Here is a 24,168-nt window from a genome sequence, read left to right on the forward strand (position 1 = left end):
GGTTCATGCCTGTAATTCCAGCACTTTGGGAGGCCAAGGTGGGCAGATCACCTGAGGTCAGGAGTTCAAGACCAGCCTGACCAACATGGAGAAATCCCGTCTTTACTAAAAATACAAAAATAGCTGGGCATGGTGGTGCATGCCTGTAATCCCAGCTACTCAGGAGGCTGAGGCCGAAGAATCTCTTGAACCCGGGAGGTGGAGGTTGCCATGAACCAAGATCGCGCCATTGCACTCCAGCCTGGGCAACAAGGGTGAAACTCCATCTCAAAAAAAAAAAAAAAAATCACGTTTGCACAGTTTAACAACATTAGTACGGGGTTTTAAATTTCTGACAGCACGTTCTATTCTGTTCTTTTTTTTTTCTTTTTTCCCCCTAAACGTTTAAAATATATTTCTAAACAGAATGGGCCGATTCAGTCACAGTAACTGCTGCTCTCCATAGCAGAGCAACCCACAAAGACAGAACTGACTTTTTTCCCATAATCAGGGGTGAAAAATATACAACTTGTTTCTGAACCAAAACCACAATTTCTGCAGTTTAAAATGTTTCGCTGCTAATATGGCCCGGGTAGAAATTATGTAGTTTCCTTTCTTCTTTAAAAAAAAAAAAAAAATTTTAAATTTCCTAAGACACTAAATCCTCAATCTGGAATGTAGATTCTGATCACAAAGCAGCTCTGTTAACCTAAAAAACAAAAAATTCCCATCACCTGTCTCAGTGGAGCCTGAAAGGAGAGTAGTGTGGGGAGCCCCAGCTTTGGTATGGAGAGTCACGGCCCCTTGAACCAGACAGAGACCGTGAGTAGCCATAGCTGGTGCTTCTTTCAGGATAAACTCGGATGTAGGAAGTTTCACCCTCATGAGAGCAGAATTTGGTGTCATCCAGTTTACGCAGGGCACATTCCATGTCTTCTTTTCTGGGATACTCAACCATTCCCACTCCATCCTTCTGCACATCAGCGTGACAGACATCCGGGCTTCTCGCATGTGATCCTTCAGGTCCTGCCAACTGCCTGATGGAGGAAGTCCATTTCTTCCATAAATAACATCCTGTGCATCTCCGGGGTCCTCGAAGCGCCCGAAGGCGAAGGGCACAAGACCGTGCCGGTACTTGAGCTCGATCTCCCGGTTGCGGCTGTACTTGTAGCACAGGTCCTCCAGGTCCGTCTCGCGCACGTCGGTCGGAAGGATCCCCACGTAGATGCGCCCATAGATGCGCCGGTCGCCCTCTCAGCGGCGCTGTCCGCCCAGCCCGACACCTACCTGCACAGCCAGACGCCGCGGGCCTACCGCAGCCCGCATCGGCCTGCATCGCTGCTGCCGCCGCCTCAGCACGGTCCCACCCGCAGCGTCTTTTTTTTTTTTTTTTTTTTTAACAGGGTCTTTCTCTGTCGCCCAGACTGGAGTGTAGTGGCGTGATCTTGGCTCCCTGCAACCTCTGCCTTCCGAGTTCAAGCGATTCTCCTGCCTCAGGCTCCCAAGTAGCTGGCATTACAGGTGCGCCACCATGGCCGGCTAACTTTTTTTTTTTTTACGCCGCGGGCCTCCCGCAGCCCGCATTGGCCTGCATCGCTGCTGCCGCCGCCTCAGCACGGTCCCACTCGCAGCGTCTTTTTTTTTTTTTGAGACGGAGTCTTGCTCTGTCGCCCGGGCTGGAGTGCAGTGGCCGGATCTCAGCTCACTGCAAGCTCCGCCTCCCGGGTTCACGCCATTCTCCTGCCTCAGCCTCCCACGTAGCTGGGACTACAGGCGCCCGCCACCTCGCCCGGCTAGTTTTTTTGTATTTTTAGTAGAGACGGGGTTTCACCGTGTTAGCCAGGATGGTCTCGATCTCCTGACCTCGTGATCCACCCGTCTCGGCCTCCCAAAGTGCTGGGATTACAGGCTTGAGCCACCGCGCCCGGCCTTTTTTTTTTTTTTTTTTTGAGACAGAGCCTTGCTCTGTCACCGGGCTGGATGCAGTGACGCGATCTCGGCTCACCGCAACCTCCGCCTCCTGCATTCAAGCGATTCTCCTGCCTCTGGCTCCTGAGTAGCTGGGATTACAGCTATGTACAGCGATGTCTGCAAAGATAGGGATTTAACAGCACTCATATCTTCATGTTCATAAAACAGTCCTACACGCGTGATGTACGTCTAGATCTTTCCTTTTGTCACAGGATATAGCACAGTAGTTAAGGATATAGCCTCCGCAGTGCCTGGGTTTGACTCAGCCATGTACTGGTCTGCGCATACTTTGTGTCTCAGTTTCGTCATCTTTAAGGTGGGAGTATCAATGGTAACTACCTCTTACGGTGGTAGCAACTAACCAGCTCTGCCACTCCTGTGATCTTTAAGCAGTTTTTATCACACACCCAGCAGTAAAAATTAAGTTTCTCTCCAGCCCCAATATCTATAAGCTATGTGTTACATTAATTTACATGGGTTCCAACGTGTATTTTATAAAACAGAGGATGAGGATTTTAAAAGTATGAGGACTGGGGCCGGGTGCAGTGGCTCACACCTGTAATCCCAGCACTTTAGGAGGCCAATGCAGGCGGATCACGAGGTCAAACTATGGAGACCATCCTGGCCAACATGGTGAAACTCCATCTCCACTAAAAAAACAATTATCTGGGCGTGGTGGCACGTGCCTGTAGTCCCAGCTACTCAGGAGGCTGAGGTAGGAGAATCACTTGAACCCGGGAGATGGAGGTTGCAGTGAGCAGAGATCACACCACTGCACTCCAGCCTGGCAACAAGGCAAGAGTCCATCTCAAAAAAAAAAAAAAATATGAGGACGGGCCAGTCATGGTGGCTCATGCCTGTAATTCTAGCTTTGGGAGGCCAGGGCAGGAGGATTACTGGAGTCCAAGAGTTTGAGACCAGCCTGGGCAACATGGCAAAACCCTGTCTCTATAAAAAATACCAAAAAAATTAGCCAGGTGTGGTGGTGCAAGCCTGTAGTCTCAGCCACTTGGGAAGCGAAGGCAGGCAGATTGAGCCCCGAAGGCAAAGGTTGCACTGAGCCGTAATCACCCCACTGCACTCCAGCCTGGGTGACAGAGCGAGGTTCTGTTTCAAAAACCAGAAAAAATGAAGACAAACAAAATTACCAGTTTGTTCTTTTTAGTTTTTAGAGATAGAGTCTTGCTGTGTCACCCATGCTGGAGTAGAGTGGCATGATTACAGCTCACTGCAGCCTCGAATTCTTGGGCTCAAAGCGATCCTCCTGCCTCAGCCTCCTGAGTAGCTGGGACTACAGGTGCACACTACCATGCCCAGTCAACTTTTTGATTGTTAGTAGAGATGGGTGTATTAGTCTATTTTCACACTGCTATAAAGAACTACCTGAGCATGGGTAACTTATAAAGAAAAGAGATTTAATCGACTCACAGTTCTCCATGGCTGGGGAAGCCACAGGAAACTTACAATTATGGCAGAAGGCAAAGGGGCACATCTTACAAGGCACATCTTACATAGCGGCAGGAGACAGAGTGAAGGGGGGAGCTGTCACACACTTTAAACCATCAGATCTCATAAGAACTCACCATCATGAGAACAGCATGGGGAAAACGGCCCCTTGATTCAGTCCCCTCCCACCAGGTCCCTCCCGCAACAGCAACACTTGGGGATTACAATTCTATATGAGATTTGGATGGGGACACAGAGCCAAACCATATCACAGGGATCTCTCTATGTTGTCCAGGTCAGTCTCCTGGGCTCAAGAAATCCTCCTGCCTTGGCATCCCACAGTCTGAGGTGTGAGCCACCACATATGGCCTGATATTATTTTCTTAGCCCCCAACAATGAGCTTCTGCACCCTCTTTGGAGACAACTGCTGTAACTCAGTTTGTCCCAGAAGTAGGCCATATGTGGCCGTAGGACCAAAGAGTCGCTACACCGAGGGCAGGCAGTGTTTTGGAAGGGCTGGTGTTTGCCAAGGGTGGCTGTGGCAAACAATGAGAACAGACTGGGAACTCTCACTGAGCAGAGAGTTGAACACACGGAGCTTCAGGGAGTGCTGGTGTGGGCATAGCCTGTGTGTATGCGGGCAAGAAATGAGCCCTACCGTAGCAGCCAGGGTGGTGTTCAGGACTTCATGTGCATAATTTCATTACCACCCCTCAGAAAGTAGGGACCCTTAGCCCATTCTACAAAGCCAGCAGAACTGAGGCTCAGAGAAGCAGGGTGAAGAATCGAAACCTAGGTCTCTCACTAGCGCTCTATGTTGTCAACCGCAGTGCTGAGAAAGTTAAACAGGAACCATAGAGCCGGGGCTGTCTGGTCATGTGTGGAAGAGACAGTTTCTGAGACTGCCCCACCCGGTTACAACTTCCTGCTAAACCAGCTCCTGCCAAGCCCACAGCAGAGATGGGAGATCATACAGAGAGAGGAGGTTCCCCACTTACAAGGTGTGATGAGGTGTGTTTTAAAGGAGAGCAAGCTTTACTTTCCAGTATTTGCACACAATGCCCAATTGAAAATTAGTAGAAGTAGCTGGAATCATGGAGATCATTGATGAAGACTGTAAAGTTTTAAACAACTGTCTTGCGGGACAGATAGTCTTCTGCGCTATTGGTCTTAAATGCCCTGAGGTAAAAGAATGCAGCTGTCGGCCGGGCATGGTGGCTCACGCCTGTAATCCTAGCACTTTGGGAGGCCGAGGCAGGAGGATCACAAGGTCAGGAGTTCCAGACCAGCCTGGCCAATATGACGAAACCCCATCTCTACAAAAATTAGCCAGGTGTGGTGGTGTGTGCCTAAAATCCCAGCTACTCAGGAGGCTGAGGCAGGAGAATTGCTTGAACCTGGGAGGTGGAGGTTGCAGTGAGCCAAGATTGCACCACTGCTCTCCAGCCTGGGCAACAGAGCAAGACTCCATCTCAAAAAAAAAAAAGTTAACAATAGTAAAAGTTGTATGTATCTTTTACTACAGTGAAAAAAATTAAAAACAAAACACTGTGGGCTGAAAGTGGGGGCAGGGGAGACAAGTGTGATTGTTCTGCAGCTGGAGAGAGCCAGGGCTCCCCCTTCTCCGAGGAGCAAGCGCCTGTCCCATCCTCAGAGGTTTTTTTTACCCCTAAGTCAACCAGAAGCAGATGAGAAGTAGCAAATTAAGCAGAAGCTTGCCCTTCAATGTTTTGGCTATAGAAATGGAAGTCGCTTGACATTTTACCCTAAACTGATGTTATAATAATGACTTTTGGGAACAGATGGCCCTTCTTTCTAGCCTCCTTCCTGGCGGCCACTTATTTGTCTCTTCTGCCTCCTTCAACCACTCAGCATTATCATCTCTTGCATTTCATAACATATGCCATTCCATCTGCTTGATATTATTTTATCCTCCTCCTCCACCTGGCAGAGTCCTAGTTAAGTCATTTGTTGGTTTATTTAACAAATAGATGGGAGCCAGTCTGAGATCTGGTTTTGAGAAGCTTCCTGCTCTCTTTCTGTACTTCCTCAGGTACAGGGAGGAACTTTGTCACAGGTGGCCTTATGATTGCACCTAAAAACGTAGTTGCCCACTGCTGGCTGTGAGGCAGGAGTACTTTTTGAAACAAACAGGGTCTATATCTTCAGTTCCTAGCAGTGTCTGGCATATATAGGTGCCCGGTACGTGACTAAATAAACATGAAGATTGATGTATCTGCCCAAGGTGGTGCTAGAAGGAAGAGGGAAGGTACTAAACCAAATGTTTAATCAATTAATTTGTAGGACTAGACAGGTGGGGGGCTCAGAGAACAGTGGGTTTTCTGCCCCAAACTTGGACATTTCATCATCTTAATAATCATCTCCCCAATGCAGATGCTCTTCCTGGCATGCTTTTTTTTTTTTTTTTTTTTTGATACAGGGTCTTGCTCTGTTGCCCAGGCTGGAGTGCAGCAGCGTGATTTTGGCTCACTGCAACCTCCGTCTCCCGGATTCAAGTGATTCTTGTGCCTCAGCCTCCTGAGTAGCTGAGACTACAGGCATGCACCAGCACGCCTGGCTAAATTTTGTACTTTTAGTAGAGACGGGGTTTCACCATGTTGCCCAGGCTGATCTCGAACTCCTGACCTCAAGTGATGTGCCCACCTCGGCCTCCCAAAGTGCTGGGATTACAGGCGTGAGCCACCATGACTGGCTCTTTTTTTTTTTTTTCTTTTGAAACAAAGTCTCACTTTGGCTTTGTTGCCCAGGCTGAAGTGCGATGTCGTGATCATGGCTCACTGCAGCCTCGACCTCCCAGGTTCAGCCTCCTGTGTAACTGGGACCACAGGTGTGTGCCACCATGCCCAGCTAATGTTTTTATTTTTATTTCATTTTATTTTTGAGATGGAGTCTGGCTCTGTTGCCCAGGCTGGAGTGCAGTGGCTCAATCTTGGCTCACTGCAACCTCCACCCCCTGGATTCAACAATTTTCCTGCCTCAGCTCCCAGAGTAGCTGGGATTACAGGCATCCGCCACCACGCCGAGCTAATTTTTCTATTTTTAGTAGAGACAAGATTTCACCATATTGGTCAGGCTCGTCTCAAATTCCTGACCTCAGGTGATCTGCCCGCCTCGGCCTCCCAGAGTGCTGGGATTACAGGCATGAGCCACTGCGCCTGGCCTGTTTTTTATTTTTTGAAGAGACTGGATCTCCCTATATTGCCCAGGCTGGTCTCAAATTCCCGGGCTCAAGCAATGCTCCCACCTCAATCTCCTAAAGCGCTGGAATTACAGGTGTGAGCCACCACACCAAGCTCCCTGACATGCTTTTTACCTCTTCCCTGCTGGTTCCAGGACTACCCAGCTTCGGTCCAACCCCACTAAAGCATCTCTGTGAAGACCACCCATGCTGTCTTCACTAGGCTTGTCCATAATTGTCACTGGACCCTTTGACAAGCAAACAGAACTCGGTGAACAGCTGCACTTCTTGCAGCTCTTTGTGTTATATGAATGGTACTGCGTTAAATAAGAAGGACTCAATCAAATATTGTTCCATGTTTCTCCTCGTATTATGTTTTGTTTGTTTCCATCTTATCCAAGAGAACAATCTAAATTTCGTGGCTGGATGTGGTGGCTCACGCCTGTAATCCCTACACGTTGGGAGAGATCACTTGAGGTCAGGAGTTCGAGACCAGCCTGGCCTACATGGTGAAACCCTGTCTCTACAAAAAACACAAAAATTAACCGGCTGCGGTGATGCATGCCTGTAATCCTAGCTACTTGGGAGGCTGAGGCAGGAGAATCGCTTTAACCCAGGGGAGGCAGAGGCTGCAATGAGCCCAGGTCGCACTACTGCATTCCAGTCTGGGTGAAAGAATGACACTCTGTCTCAAAAAAAAATAAATAATAAATAAAATAAATTGTGTCAGGAAACAGACAAGTTGTTTAATGTTTTGGGAGGGGTAGTTCTTGTGGCCAGCTGAAGACGATGATTGGCCTAATAGCAATCGATTAGGTTAATACTGTTTGAAATGCTTGTTCCCCAGTGCCATAAAGAACTAGCACTTGAACATAAATTTAATTTACTCAGCAAGGCCATGTTTACTTCCTGCAGAAAGGGTATAGTCACCAGCAGTTTTGCCACATGAGTACACCGAACAAAGGAGACAGAGTCACTTACACTGCTGTGTCCGGTTTCCATGCTCACATTCTGTATCTGTCCCGATTGGCTAGCAACTTAGAACTTTTTAAAAGAGGCAAAGATAGAGGAGAACAAAGGAAAGAGGAAGGCCAGGTGCAGTGGCTCACGCCTGTAATCCCTGAATTTTGGGAGGCTGAGGTGGGCAGATCACGAGGTCAGGAGATTGAGACCATCCTGGCTAACATGGGAAAACCCCGTCTCTATTAAAAATACAAAAAAAATTAGCCGGGCCTGGTGGCGGGCGCCTGTAATCCCAGCTACTCTGGAGGCTCAGGCAGGAGAATGGTGGGAATCCAGGAGGCGGAGCTTGCAGTGAGCTGAGATCGCGCCACTGCATTCCAGCCTGGGCGACAGAGCAAGAAAAGAAAGGAGGAAGTAACTTGTGGAATGCTGAGAAAGGTAAAAACACCTTCAAATAAGGAAGAGGAGCAGGCTATGACCTAATGCTTGTTTGGACAAGTATAAGCATGCCCAGGCAAATATTTAGGCTAATTTGTGGGAGCGAAGAACATAAAGTACATTGATTATCGCGGCTAGCAGATATTTGAGAATGTTAGCACAGGTCTTTGAATAAATTTCGCTTCTAAGAGAAGTTACTATTTATTCCTAATTAAATGGGAAGGAAAGTCTTTGAAGAGGAACCTCTGCTTTACTTTTTACAATTTGTACACATGAAGCTAGGCAGGCACCATGACACACCTGTAGTCCCAGTTACTCAGGAGGCTGAAGCAGGAAGATTGATTGAGACCAGGAGTTTGAGACAAGCCTTGGCAACGTAGCAAGACCACATCTGTACAAAAAATCAGGAAATCAGCTGGGCATGGTGGCACAAACCTGTAGTCCCAGCTACTCAGGAGGCTGAGGCAGAAAGATAACTTGAGCCCAGGAGTTCAAGGCTGAGGTGACTTATGATCGAGCCACTGCACTCCAGCCCGGGCAGCAGAGTAAGACCCTGTCTCAAAAAGAAAAAAAAAAAAAAAATCTGCATGATCAATATCACAAGCAAGGTAAAAGATAAATGGCAAACAGAGAAAAATATTTCAGACTCCTATCACAAAGAGCTTATTTCTCCAATACTTGGAGAATGCCTACCAAAAGAAAAAAAGAAAAAGAAAAATGGGCAATGGATATAAATAGGGAGTTTACCAAAAAATACAATTGACCTTTACACATGTAAAAATATGCTGAAATTTACAATGTTAGAAACAAATTAAAATTGTTCTGAGATATTATTCACTGATCATCTGTAGGTATCAATAAGGGAAAACAGGATACCCCATATATTGCAGGTGGGAATATAAATTGATTCAACCTCTCTGGAAGAAATTTGTCAATTTCTATCAAAATCACAAATGCATGTACCTTTTGACCCAGCAAATCTATTTCCAGGAATTTATCTGATATATGTGCGTATGTGCAAAATGACTTATGTACAAGTTATACATTAAAGTAGTACTGGCCAGGTACGGTGGCTCACACCTGTAATCCCAGTGCTTGGGAGGCTGAGGCAGGTGGATCACAAATCAGTCAGGAGTTCAAGACCAGCCTGGCCATCATGGTGAAACCCCGTATATACTAAAAATACAAAAATTAGCCAGACATGGTGGCATGTCCTTGTAATCCCAGCTACTTAGGAGGCTGAGGCAGGAGAATCTCTGAACCCAGGGGGTCGGAGGTTGCAGTGAGCTGAGACCGTGCCCCTGTACTCCAACCTGGTGACTGAGTGAGACCCTATTTCAAAATAAATCAATAAATAAAATATAAAGTAGTACTGATAGTAACATAAGTTTGGAGACAAACTCTATTCTCCAGTAGGAGACTGGCTAAATAAATTGTGATACATCAATTTAATGGAATGTTATGAAGCTGCAAAATACTGGGAGGAAGCTCTTTTTTTTTTTTTTTTTTTTTCCTGAGATGGAGCCTCGCTCTGGAGACTGGAGAGCAGTGGCACGATCTTGGCTCACTGCAACCTCTGCCTCCCAGGTTCAAGCAATTCTCCTGCCTCAGCTTCCTGAGTAGCTAGGGTTATAGGCGTGTGCCACCACGCCCGGGTAGTTTTTGTATTTTTAGTAGAGACAGGATTTCACCATGTTGGCCAGGCTGGTCTTGAACTCCTGACCTCTGGTGATCCGCCTGCCAAAGTGCTGGAATTACAGGTGTGAGCACCGGCCAGAGGAACTTCTTAATAGCCTTGTCTTTTGGCACACATGGGGCACAGTTTGTGCAGCGAATTGGCTGCATGTGGCCGCTGCCCCTTTTGGCAGGACCATTATTTGTTTACTTTGTATCTTTAGTAGAGGGTGGGTTTCACCATTTTGGCCAGCCTAGTCTGAAACTCCTGACCTCAAGTGATCTGCCGCCTCAGACTCCCAAAGTCCTTATCTTTGTCATCTTGGAGGCGAGGACCCAAGAGAACAAATAGGGATTTGTTTGTTTTTCGGTTTTTTTTTTGGTGTGTGTTGTTTTGTTTTGGGTTTTTGTTTTTGTTTTGAGACAGGGTCTCACCCTATTGCCCAGACTGGAGTGCAGTGGCAGGATCAAGGATCACTGGAGCCTCAACCTCTCTGGCTTAATCGATCCTCCCACCTCAACCTTCCAAGTAGCTGGGACCACAGATGTGCACCACCACACCCAGCTGATTTTAAAAATATTTTGTAGAGACAGGGTTTTACTATGTTGCCCAGGCTGCTCTCAAACTCCTGGAATCAAGTGATCCTCCCACCTCAGCCTCCCAAAGTGGCAGGATAACAGGATTACAGGCATGAGCCACCATACCTGGAGTAGTTTTTATAATTTAAAAAAATCCTGGCTGGGCGCGGTGGCTCACCCCTGTAATCCCAGCACTTTGGGAGGCCGAGGTGGGCAGATCACGGGGTCAGGAGATTGAGACCTTCCTGGCTAACACAGTGAAACCCCGACTCTACTAAAAATACAAAAAAAAAATTAGCCGCCGGGCGCGGTGGCTCAAGCCTGTAATCCCAGCACTTTGGGAGGCCGAGACGGGCGGATCACGAGGTCAGGAGATCGAGACCATCCTGGCTAACACGTGAAACCCCGTCTCTACTAAAAATACAAAAAATTAGCCGGGCGAGATGGCGGGCGCCTGTAGTCCCAGCTACTCGGGAGGCTGAGGCGAGAGAATGGCGTAAAACCCGGGAGGCGGAGCTTGCAGTGAGCTGAGATCCGCCACTGCACTCCAGCCTGGGCGACACAGCGAGACTCCGTCTCAACAAAAAAAAAAAAAAAAAAAAAATTAGCCGGGCGTCGTGGCAGGCGCCTGTAGTCCCAGCTACTCGGGAGGCTGAGGCAGGAGAATGGCCTGAACCCGGGAGGCAGAGCTTGCAGTGAGCCAGGATCTCGCCACTGCACTCCCACCTGGGCAACAGAGCGAGACTCAGTCTCAAAAAAAAAAATCATTTTATACCAACCTCTTATAAGTTTAACCTCTACTTGATTGCCATCTGCTTCTCTTATATAAGTAAAACTTGGGAATGTAGAATTAATTTCACAGTATGTTATTACTGTGTTATAAAAAAAAAAAGTGGGGAAGTGGGACGGGCAAGAATTTGCATGTATAGGTATGTATTTGCTTAGACATGAATAGACTATTTTCTTTTTTTTTTTTTTTTTTTTTTTTTTTTTTGAGACGGAGTCTTGCTCTGCCACCCAGGCTGGAGTGCAGTGGCCGGCTCTCAGCTCACTGCAAGCTCCGCCTCCCGGGTTCACGCCATTCTCCTGTCTCAGCCTCTCGAGTAGCTGGGACTACAGGCGCCCGCCTCGTCGCCCGGCTAGTTTTTGTATTTTTTAGTAGAGACGGGGTTTCACCGTATTAGCCAGGATGGTCTCGATCTCCTGACCTCGTGATCCGCCCATCTCGGCCTCCCAAAGTGCTGGGATTACAGGCTTGAGCCACCGCGCCCGGCGAATAGACTATTTTCTATTCCTATTGCTGCTGTAACAGATTACTGCAAATTTAGTGGTTTAAGACCACAGAATTCCGGGCTCGGTGGCTCACATCTGTAATCCCAACACTTTGGGAGGCTGAGGCAGGCGAATCACAAGGTCAGGAGTTCAAGACCAGCCTGGCCAACATGGTGAAATCCTGTATCTACTAAAAATACAAAAAATTAGCTGGGCATAGTGGCAGGTGCCTGTAATCCCAGCTACTTGGGAGGCTGAGGCAGGAGAATTGCTTGGACCCTGGAGGGGAGGTTGTAGTGAGCCAAGATCATGCCACTGCACTCCAGCCCAGGTGACAGAGTGAGACTCTGTTTCAAAAAACAAACAAACAAAACAACAACAACAACAACAAAAAACAAAAAAAACCAAGACTACAGAAATGTATTCTCTTCCAGTTCTGGAGGCCAGACGCCCAAAATGAGTTTCACTAGGCTGAAACCAAGGTGTCTACAGGGTCTTGATCCCTCTGGAGGGCCTAAGGGCTCTAGGATGCAGTCTCTTGCCTTTCTAGCTTTCAGAGCTGCATTACCTACATTCCTTGGGTCAAGGCCCCTTCTCCATTTTGAAAGCTAGAAGTGCAGCATCTTCTCGTCTCTCTCTGCTTCAGCAGTCAAATAACCTTCTGTTGGCTCATGCCTATAATCCCAGCACTTTGGTAGGCTGAGGCAGGCAGATCACCTGAGGTCAGGAGTTTGAGACTAGCCTGGCCAACATGGTGAAACCCTGTTTGTACTAAAAATACAAAAAATTAGCTGGGCATCGTAGTTTGTGCTATTAGTCCCAGTTACTCGGGAGGCTGAGGCAGGAGAATCATTTGAACCTGGGAGGCAGAGGTTGCAGTGAACTGAGATCATGCCATTGCATTCCAACCTGGGTGACAGAGTGAGATTTCATCTGAAAAATAAAAAATAAAAATTAGCTGGGTGTTGTGGCACATGCCTATAATCCCAGCACTTTGTGAGGCCGAGACGGGCGGATCACGAGGTCAGGAGATCGAGACCATCCTGGCTAACACAGTGAAACCCTGTCTCTACTAAAAATACAAAAATATTAGCTGGGCATAGTGGCGGGGGCCTGTAGTCCCAGCTACTCGGGAGGCTGAGGCAGGAGAATGGCTTGAACCTGGGGGCGGAGCTTGCAGTGAGTCGAGATCTTGCCACTGCACTCCAGCCTGGGTGGCAGAGCGAGACTCCATCTCAAAAAACAAAAACAAAAACAAAAACAATAAAAAAGACTCTAGCACCTTTTAAAGGTCTGAATAGGAAACATTGGTCATCTTTGTCTCTAAGGGTGGCCAGTATAAAGACTTCAAAAGAACCTTGGTCTCCACAATCTTTTTTTCTTTTTTTTTTTGAGATAGAGCCTCGCTCTGTTGACCAGGCTGGAGTGCAGTAGGGCGATCTCGGCTCAGTGCAACCTCCACCTGCTGGGTTCAACTGATTCTCCTGCCTCAGCCTCCTGAGTAGCTGGGATTATAGGTGCCCACCACTATGCCTGGCTTTTTTTTTTTTTTTTGGTATTTTTAGTAGAGGTGGAGTTTCACCATGTTGGCCAGGCTGGTCTCGAACTCTTGACCTCAAATGATCCCCACACCTCGGCCTCCCAAAGTGCTGGGATTACAGGCATGAACCTCCACACCCAGCCTCCACAATCTTTTATCTTAACCTAAACATTTCCTTTCTGTTGATCCCAGGTCTTTGGACAAACTCAACCAATTGTCAACCAGAAAATGTTTAAATTTACCTGTAGCCTGGAACCCTTCCCACCACCCTGCCCCCCAACTTAGAGCTGTCCTGACTTTCTGGATAAAACCAATGTATTTCTTTTTTTTGAGATAAAGTTTCGCTCTTGTCGGGATCTCGGTTCACTGAAACCTCTGCCTCCTGGGTTCAAGAGATTCTCCAGCCTCAGCCTCCTGAGTTTGCCCGGCTAATTTTTGTATTTTTAGTAGAGACGGGGTTTCACTATATTGGCCAGGCTGGTCTCAAACTCCTGACCTCAGGTGTTCCACCCACCTTGGCCTCCCAAAGTGCTAGGATTATAGGCGTGAGCCACCACACCCAGCTGACCAATGTATTTCTCAAATGTATTTGATTGATTTATCATGCCTTCCACCTTGGGCGCATGTTCTCAGTACCTCCTGAGCGTGAGGCCTGTGTCATGGGCCATGATCACTTGCATTTGGCTCAGAATAAATCTCTTCACATATTTTACAGTTTGATTCTTTTCGTCGACAGTTGAAAATTTGAGACTGGGGTTTGTTGTTGTTGTTGTTGTTGTTTTTGAGACACAGTCTCGCACTATCATCTGGGCTGGAGTGCAGTGGCGTGATCTTGGCTCACAGCAACCTCCCCCTGGAGACTGGGGTTTTTTAAGGATAATTTGGTGGATGCGGGCCAGGAAGTGGGGAGTGCTGATTAGTCAGGTTGAAGATGAAATATAGGGATGGAAGCTGTCCTCTCCTGCAGAGTCGGCTCCTGGGTGGGGACCACAAGACCAGTTGAGCCAGTTTATCTTTTTTGTTTTGTTTTTCTTTTTCTTTTCCTTTTTTTTTTTTTTTTTTTTGAGACGGAGTCCCATTCTGTCGCCCAGGCTGGAGTACAGTGGCATGATCTCAGCTCACTGCAACCTCCATCTCCCAGGCGATGCTCCTGCCTCAGCATCTCCAGTAGCTGGGGTTACAGCCCGGCCAAAAGGTGCTAGAGTCTTAATCTTTTCAAGATTGGAAGGGTGGGGAAGAAAGAGATCCAGCTATGTTAATAGAGATTTTTTACAGATGCAAATTTCCCCGCATAAAGGATGGCTTTGCAGGGCCATTGCAAAATATGACACAGAAACATGTTTTGGATTAAAATGTTTCTTGTCACCTAATGTTATGCCAGAGTCAGATTGGAAAGTAAGTTACAATATATAGGGTTAAATAAAACCTGTCTGATGAGAATTTATGGTTTGTAAGGCATGAATCCCCAGATCCCTTAGATAGCAATTTCATCAAGATAAGAAAAACATTAGAGTTTAAACTAGGTGTGGTGGGTCACACCTGTAATCCCAGCACTTTGGGAGGCCAACGCGGGCAGATCACCTGAGGTCAGGAGTTCCAAGACCAGCCTGGCCAACATGGCAAAACCGAATCTCTACTAGAAATACAAAAATCAGCTGGGCGTGGTGGAGTGTGCCTGTAATCCCAGCTGCTCAGGAAGCTGAGGCAGGATAATCACTTGAACCTGGGAGGCAGAGTTTGCAGTGAGCTGCACTCCAGCCTGGGAAACAGAGTGAGACTCCCTCTCGGAAAAAAAAAAAAAGAATGGCCGGGCGCGGTGGCTCAAGCCTGTAATCCCAGCACTTCGGGAGGCCGTAGACAGGCGGATCACGAGGTCAGGAGATCGAGACCATCCTGGCTAACACGGTGAAACCCCGTCTCTACTAAAAAATACAAAAAACTAGCCGGGCCAGGTGGCGGGTGCCGGTAGTCCCAGCTGCTCGGGAGGCTGAGGCAGGAGAATCGCGTGAACCCGGGAGGCGGAGCTTGCAGTGAGCTGAGATCGGGCCACTGCACTCCAGGCTGGGTGACAGAGCGAGACTCCGTCTAAAAAAAAAAAAAAGAAAAAAGAAAAAAAAATTCAGAGCTTAGTCCTCACAACTTTTGGGGAGACTGATTTGAGTAATAATAAAACTGCATTCAGCCAGCTCTGTGTGAATTAAACCCTTTTTCTATTGTAATCCCTCTGTCTTGATAAATCGGTTCTATCCGGGCAGTTGGCAAAATAAACCCGTTGGGCAGTTACAATTCCTTTTTGCCGTATATGTTTACATTCACAGGTTCCAGAGATTAGGATGTGGCTATCTTTGGCTATTCTGCCTATTAAATAAAATCTATGGGGTGGGCGAGGTGGCTCGTGCCTGTAATGACAGCACTTCGGAGACTGAGGTGGGAAGATCACCTGAGGTCAGGATTTCAAGACCAGCATGGCTCACATGGCAAAACCCCATCTCTACTAAAACTACAGAAATTAACCGGGTTTGGTGGTACGCATCTGCAGTCCCAGCTACTCAGGAGGCTGAGGTAGGAGAATCCTTTGAACCCAGGTGATGGAGGTTGCAGTGAACCGAGATTGCGCCACTGCACTCCAGCCTGGGCAGCAGAACAAGACTCCATCTCAAAAAAATAAACAAATAAATAAAAATAAATAAGTAAATAAATAAAATATATGGGAAGACATTTATTTGGACGCAACACTGGCATTAGACCCAACAGACTAAAACAAAATGGAGTCACTCATGCCAAAGTTGCACGTCACCAAACAAAACTAAGTTGTTAATTTGACGCAAATGGGCCAGTGTTAGCGTAATAAGGAAGGTCCCCTCTGTTTTCCCTTACAAGGAAGATAACCTGAAGTAAGCAGATATTAACCAATCTGCTTTTTGTATTTGCTGTTTTCTTGTTCCTGCTCAAGTTACCTTCCAAACCCAACTGTTCTGCCCAACAGAGCACCTGTGTTTTTAGATGAGATGCTCCCCATTCATGACTCACAAAAAAAGCCAATTCTATCATTAAACTAAATTTCTTGAAATGTGGTCATTTGAGAAACCTAACAAAACTGTCTGTTCAAATTGGCCGTCAATCTGTTTGACACAGTGGTGGTGGTCTTTAATAGTGTCTTTGCGATCTGTTGTGACAAGAGTTTCCAGGATTCTCTTGGCAGACTTGGAATCAGTCATCTTAGATGTCTTGTTCTTTTTTTCTTCCTGGGAAAAACAAACAAACAAATAAACAGTAGGAAAATGGTATTTTGAGATGACAATCCTAATTCTTTTTATTTAGTTAGTTATTTTTTGAGACAGAGTCTCGCTCTGTTGCCCAGGCTGGAGTGCAGTGGTGCAATCTCAGCTCACTGCAACCTCCACCTCCCAGGTTCAAGCAATTCTCCTGGCTCAGCCTCCCAAGTAGCTGGGATTACAGGCACCCACCACCATGCCTGACTAATTTTTTGTATTTTTAGTAGGGACAGTGTTTCGCCATGTTGGCCAGTGTGGTCTCGAACTCCTGACCTCAGGAGATCCACCCGCTACGATCTCCCAAAGTGCTGGGATTATAGGTGTGAGCCACCACACCCCGCCTACAATCCTAATTTTATATGTGCTCATTGCTGCTAGGTTGGTCATTGTTTCTAGGCCTTTTCAGTGAAGAGCTAACAGCTAGAAAACAGACTTTTTTTTTTTTCTTGAGACAGAGTCTCCGTTTTTTACCCAGGCTGGAGTGTACTCGCACAATCAGGGCTCACTGCAGTATTGACCTCCTGGGCTCAATCAGTCTTCCCACCGCAGCCTCCCAAGTAGCTGGGACCACAAGTGCATGCAACCACACCCAGCTAATTTTTTTTTATTTTTGTTGAGACAAGGTCTTGCTATGTTGCCCAGGCTGGTCTCAATCTCCTAGCCTCAAGCAACCCACCTGCCTCAGCCTCTTAAAGTGCTGGAGGGGACCCGGTGGCTCACGCCTGTAATCCCAGCACTTGAGGAGGTTGAGGGCAGTGGGTCGCTTTGAGCCTGGAAGTTTGAGACCAGCCTAGGCAACATGGCAAAATCCCATTTCTACAAAAATAAAAATTAAAAAAAATACAAAAATTAGCTGGGTGTGGTAGCGCCCTGTAGTCCCAGCTACTTGGGAGGCTGAGAAGTGAGAGGATCACTTAAGCGTAGGAGGTTGAGGCAGCAGTGAGCCGTGATCGCACCACTGCACTCCAGCGTTGGTGACCGTGAAGACTGTGTCTCAAAACAAAAAACAAAAACAACCCCACCCCCAGAAAAACTCTCATGAATTCATAGTGATATTTCTGATTCACAGCAAATTCAGATTTGACTTTTTGTTCTTTAGACTTACAAGTAAATTTGAATTTATCTGATATGAGCAGCACAGGTGTGTGACTGACTGAGCAGCTCCTATGGTCAGGAAGCCCCCATAAGCCTTGATGCCTCCAGTTCACAGTCAAAACTGCTGGCTGGGTATTTACTTGACTCTCTATATATTATGTTTATACAGTATGTCTTTTTTTTTTCTTTTTGAGACAGAGCCTTGCTCTTTCACCCAGGCTGGAGTGCAGTGGCGTGATCTCGGCTCACTGCAACCTCTGCCTCCCGGGTTCAAGCGATTCTCCTGCCTCAGCCTCCTGAGTAGATGGGACTACAGGCATGTGCCACCACGCCCGGCTAATTTTTGTATTTTTTTTTTTTCTTGTAGAGAAAAAATACACCACGTTGCCCAGGCTGGTCTTGAACTCCTGGTCTCAAGTGATCCGCCCATCTCGGCCTCCCAAAGTGCTGGGATTATGGGTGTGACCCACTGCGCCCGGCCCTTACATCTTTTACATCCCTGATTTTGATTTCTTCCTACAAGTAAACATATATATATATATTTAAAATTCATCATCGTCTTTATGTTAATATACTTCCAGACATTTTATTTGTCTAGTGTTTGTTCTTTGGAAGATTCCTAAAAAAGAATCATAGGAACAATATTTCTTGAGTTATTGAATATTGATGACAGTTTGGGGCCTTTATCTTGACTCTCACTTTGGCTAATTATAAAATTCTTGGCGCACATGTTCTTTCCTTCAGTATATTAAAAAACATATACTATTGAGTTTTCTTTTGGCCTAAAGCACTGCTGGCAAAGTTTGATGATAGTTTAATTTTTTTCCTTTACAAATAACTTGGTTATTTTGCCTGGATTTGTAAGAAATTAAAGTCCAATAATTTTACTAGAGTAAGCCTTGGTATTGGTGGTTCTAGGTCAGTTTCTTCAGACATTTACTGTGTCTTTTTTTTTTTTTTTTTTTTTTTTTCCGAGATGGAGTCCTGCTCTGTCGCCAGGCTGGAGTGCAGTGGCATCCTCTGGCTCACTGCAACCTCTGCCTCCCGGGTTCAGTGATTCCCCTGCCTCAGCCTCCTCAGTAGGTGGGATTACAGGCACGTGCCACAATGCCTGGCTAATTTTTTGTATTTTAGTAGAGACAGGGGTTTCACCATGTTGACCAGGATGGTTTCGATCTCCTGATGTCGTGATTCGCCCGCCTCGGCCTCCCAAAGTTCTGGGCGTGAGCACCTACGCCCGGCCTTTTTTTTTTTTTTTTAATAGAGATGGAGTCTTACTGTGTTGTTGCACAGGCTGGTCTCAAACTCCTAGGCTCAAGCAATTCAACAGCCTTGACCTTCCAAAGTCTTGGGATTATGGGTGTGAGCCACTGCACCCAGTCAACTGTGCCTTTTTTTTTTTTTTTTGAGACAGAGTCTCCCTCTGTTGCCTAGGCTGGAGTACAGTGGCGCCGTCTCGGCTCACTGCAATCTCCGCCTCCCAGGTTCAAGTGATTCTCCTGCCTCAGCCTCCCTAGTAGCTGGGATTACAGGCACCAGCCACCACACCTGCTAATTTTTTGTATTTTGAGTAGAGATGGGGTTTCACCATGTTGGGCAGGCTGGTCTTGAACTCCTGACCTTGTGATCTGCCGGCCTCGGCCTCCCAAAGTTCTGGGATTACAGGTGTGAGCCACCGTGTCCGGCTTTTGTTGTTGTTGTTGTTGTTGTTGTTTTGAGACAGTCTTGCTCTGTCACCCAGGCTAGAGTGCAGTGGCATGATCTCAGCTCAATGCAACCTCTGCCTCCGGATTCAAGTGATTCTCATGCCTCAGGCTCCCGAGGAGCTGGGATTACAGACGTGTTCCACCACACCCAGTTAATTTTTGTACTTTTAGTAGAGACACCATGTGTACCAGGCTGGTCTTGAACTCCTGACCTCAGGTGATACATCGGCCTCGGCTTCGCAAAGTGCTGTGATTACAGGTGTGAGCCACCGCGCCTGGCCAACTGTGTCCTTTTAATATGTTGTTTCTTTTTTTTGTTTATTTGGGGGACAGAGTCTCGCTCTATCACCACGACTGGAGTACAGTGGTAAGGTCTCAGCTCACTGCAACCTCTACCTCCCAGGCTCAAGCAATTCTCCTGCCTCAGCCTCTTGAGTAGCTGGGATTACAGGCATGTGTCACCACGTCCGGCTAATTTTGTAGTTTTAGTAGAGACAGGGTTTCTCCATGTTGGTCAGGCTGGTCTCAAACTCCCAACCTCAGGTGGTCTGCCCGCCTTGGCCTCCCAAAGTGCTGGGATTACATACGTGAGCCACCGCATCTGACCCAATTAAAATATATATATATATTTATTTATTACAGACCGAGCCTCACCATGTTGGCCAGGCTGGTTTCAAACTCCTGACCTCAAGTGATCCACCTGCCTTGGCCTCCCAAAGTGCTGGGATTACAGGCGTGAGCCACTGTGCCAGGCCTTTTTTTTAAAAAAATTTTTTGCAAAGAGGAGGGTCTTGCTTTGTTACCCAGGTGGATCTGGAACTCCCAGACTCAAGCAATCCTCCCACCTCAGCCTCCCAAAGTGCTGGGATTACAGCCATGTATTATGGCACCTGGCCATATAGTTCATTTTCTTTATTTTATTTTATTTTTTTTTTTGAGACGGAGTCTCACTCTGTCGCCCAGGCTGGAGTGCAGTGGCCAGATCTCAGCTCACTGCAAGCTCTGCCTCCTGGGTTCACGCCATTCTCCTGCCTCAGCCTCCCGAGTAGCTGGGACTACAGGCGTCCGCCACCTCGCCCGGCTAGTTTTTTGTATTTTTTAGTAGAGACGGGGTTTCACAGTGTTAGCCAGGATGGTCTCGATCTCCTGATCTCGTGATCCGCCCGTCTCGGCCTCCCAAAGTGCTGGGATTACAGGCTTGAGCCACCGCGCCCGGCCTAGTTCATTTTCTTTAAAGAGTAGTCACGTAGAGCAGTGGAAGTGGAGAAAGAACAAAGAAATCATACCTCATTTTTATTTTTTACTTATTTATTTTTTTGAGTCAGAATCTCGCTCTGTTGCCCAGGTCGGAGTGCAATGGCACCCTGTGGCTCACTGCAACCTCCGCCTCCCAGGTTCAAGCGATTCTCCTGCCTCAGCCTCCCGAGTAGCTGGGATTACAGGTGTCCACCACCACGCCTGGCTAATTTTCGTATTTTCAGTAGAGATAGGGTTTCACCATGTTGGCCAGGCTGGTCTCGAACTCCTGACCTCATGATCCACCTGCCTCGGCCTCCCAAACTGCTGGGATTACAAGCATGAGCCACCTCGCCTAGCCCACACCTCATTTTTATATGAAATTAGCTTTCCTGACATTTATAGATGTCTTTTTGCCTTTGACCCTATTGATTCCCTGCTGCTCAGTTGGTTGTCTTCCCAGTACGTTCACCCCATGTGGGGCTTTGTCCTGGAAAGGCACACTGGTTGGTTTATTATTCAGAATCCGAGTGGGCCAGACTCCTCCCGCTCCCTGAGTCCTAGCTACAGTCTGGTGGTTCTCATTCATTGATATCGGTGCCATCTTGCTGCTGTTCTTGTTTTTTTTTTGTTTGTTTTGTTTTGTTTTGTTTTAATATACTTTAGGTTCTGGGATACATGTGTAGAACATGCAGGTTTGTTACATAGGTATACATGTGTCATGGTGGTTTGTTGCACTCAACAACCTGTCATCTACATTAGGTATTTCTCCTAATGCTATTCCTCCCCTATCCCCCCACCCCCTGATAGGCCCTGGTGTGTGATGTTCCCCTCCCTGTGTCCATGTGTTCTCATTGTTCAACTCCCACTTACGAGTGGGAACGTGAGATGTTTGGTTTTCTGTTCCTGTGTTAGTTTGCTGAGAATGATGGTTTCCAGCTTCATCCATGTCCCTACAAAAGACATGAACTCATCCTTTTTCATGGCTGCATAGTATTCCATGATGTATATGTGCCACATTTTCTTTATCCAGTCTATCATTGATGGGTATTTGGGTTGGTTCCAAGTCTTTACTATTGTGAACGGCACTGCAATAAACATATATGTGCATGTGTCTTTATAGTAGAATGATGTATACTCCTTTGGATATAGAATACCCAGTAATGGGATTGCTGGATCAAATGGTATTTCTGGTTCTAGATCCTTGAGGAATCGCCACACTGTCTTCCACAATGGTTGAACTAATTTATACTCCCACCAACAGTGTAAAAGCGTTCTCTATTTTCCACATCCTCTCTAGCATCTCTTGTTTCCAGACTTTTTAATGCTTGCCATTCTTACTGGCATGATATGGCATCTCATTGTGGTTTTGATTTGAATTTCTCCAATAACCGGTGATGAAGAGCTTTTTTTCATATGTTTGTTGGCCGCATAAATGTCTTCTCTTGAGAAGTGTCTGTTCATATCCTTCACCCACATTTCGATGGGGTTTTTTTTCTTTTAAATTTGTTTAAGTTCTTTGTAGATTCTGGATATTAGCATTTTGTCAGATGGATAGATTGCAAAAATTTTCTCACATTCTCTAGGTTGCCTGTTCACTCTGATGATAGTTTCTTTTGCTGTGCAGAAGCTCTTTAGTTTAATTACATTTGTCAATTTTGGCTTTTGTTGCCATTGCTTTTGGTGTTTTAGTCATGAATTCTTTGCCCATGCCTATGTCCTGAATGGTATTGCCTAGATTTTCTTCTAGGGTTTTTATGATTTTAGGTGTTGCATTTAAGTCTTTAATCCATCTTCAGTTAATTTTTATATAAGGCATAAGGAAGGGATCCAGTTTCAGTTTTCTGCATATGGCTAGCCAGTTCTCCCAGTACCATTTATTAAATAGGGAATCCTTTCCCCACTGCTTGTTTTTGTCAGGTTTATCAAAGTTCAGACGGTTGTAGATGTGTGGCATTATTTCTGAGGCCTTTGTTCTGTTCCATTGGTCTATCTATCTGTTTTGGTACCAGTACCATGCTGTTTTGGTTATGGTAACCCTGTAATATAGTTTGAAGGCAGGTAGCATAATGCCTCCACCTTTGTTCTTTTTGCTTAGGATTGTCTTGGCTATATGGGCTCTTTTTTGATTCCATGTGAAATTTAAACTAGTTTTTTCCAATTCTGTGGAGAAAGTCAATGGTACTTGATGGGGATAGCATTGAATCTATAAATTACTTTGGGCAGTATGGCCATTTTCATGATATTGATTCTTCCTATCCATGAGCATGGAATGTTTTTCCATGTGTTTGTGTCCTCTCTTATTTCCTTGAGCAGTGGTTTGTAGTTCTCCCTGAAAAGGTCCTTCACATCCCTAGTAAGCTGTATTCCTATGTATTTTATTATCTTTGTAGCTATTGTGAATGGGATTTCACTCATGATTTGGCTCTCTGTTTGTCTATTATTGGTGTATAGGAATATTTGTGATTTTTGCACATTGATTTTATGCCCTGAGACTTTGCTGAGGTTTGCTTATCAGCTTAAGGAGATTTTGGGCTGAGACTATGGGGTTTTCTAAACATACAATCATGTCATCTGCAAACAGAGACAATTTGACTTCCTCTCTTCCTATCTGAATATGCTTTATTTCTTCCCTTGCGCGATTGCCCTGGTCAGAACTTCCAATACTGTGTTGAATAGGAGTGGTGAGAGAGGGCATCCTTGTCTTGTGCCAGTTTTCAAAGGGAATGCTTCCAGCTTTTGCCCATTCAGTATATGGCTGTGGGTTTGTCATAAATAGCTCTTATTATTTTGAGATACGTTCCATCAATACCTAGTTTATTGAGAGTTTTTAGCATGAAGGGGTGTTGAATTTTATTGAAGACCTTTTCTCTATTGAGATAATCATGTGGTTTTTGTCATTGGTTCTGTTTATGTAATGGATTATGTTTCTTGATTTGCATATGTTGAACCATTCTTGCATCCCAGGGATGCAGCCGACTTGATTGTGGTGGATAAGCTTTTTGAAGTGCTGCTGGATTCAGTTTGCCAGTACTTTATTGAGGATTTTTGCATCGATGTTCATTAGATATATTGGCCCGAAGTTTTCTTTTTTTTTTGTTGTGTCTCTGCCAGGGTTTGGTATCAGGATGATGCTGGCCTCACAAAATGAGTTAGGGAGGAGTCTCTCTTTTTCTATTGTTTGGAATAGTTTCAGAAGGAACAGTACCAGCTCCTCTTTGTACCTGTGGTAGAGTTCAGCTGTGACTCTCTCTGGTACTGGGCTTTTTTTGGTTGGTAGGCTATAAATTACTGCCTCAATTTCAGAACTGGTCTATTCAGGGATTCGACTTCTTCCTGGTTTAGTCTTGAAAGGGAGTATGTGTCCAGGAATTTATCCATTTCTTCTAGATTTTCTAGTTTATTTGCATAGAGGTGTTTATAGTATTCTCTCATGGTAGTTTGTGTTTCTGTGGGATCAATGGTGATATCCCCTTTATCATTTTTTATTGTGTCTATTTGTAGGGTCCAGCCCTACGGGGCTTAGTGGCTGTTCTCCCCGTGTGCAGAGACAAGAGATTGTAAGAAATAAAGACACAAAACAAAGAGATAAAGAGAAGACAGCTGAGCCTGGGGGACCACTACCACTAAGGCGCGGAGACCTGACCCCGAATGGCTGGGCATGCTGATATTTATTGTATATAAGACAAGGAAGGGGGCAGGGTAAGGAGGGTGAGTCGTCCAAGTGATTGAGAAGGTCAAGCAAGTCACGTGATCATAGGACAGGGGGCCCTTCCCTTTTAGGTAGCCGAAGC

At 46.1% G+C, this 24,168-nt stretch overlaps 1 pseudogene; it reads right to left on the reverse strand.

Annotated features, from left to right (window-relative positions):
• Nucleotides 1-718: 718 nt before the first annotated feature.
• Nucleotides 719-9,842, reverse strand: LOC117096758 (annotated as a pseudogene).
• Between the last annotated feature and the right edge of the window lie 14,326 nt (nucleotides 9,843-24,168).

Source organism: Trachypithecus francoisi, unplaced genomic scaffold, assembly GCF_009764315.1.
Source record: "Trachypithecus francoisi isolate TF-2019V2 unplaced genomic scaffold, Tfra_2.0 Lachesis_group14, whole genome shotgun sequence".
In the NCBI taxonomy this organism is placed as follows: domain Eukaryota; kingdom Metazoa; phylum Chordata; class Mammalia; order Primates; family Cercopithecidae; genus Trachypithecus; species Trachypithecus francoisi.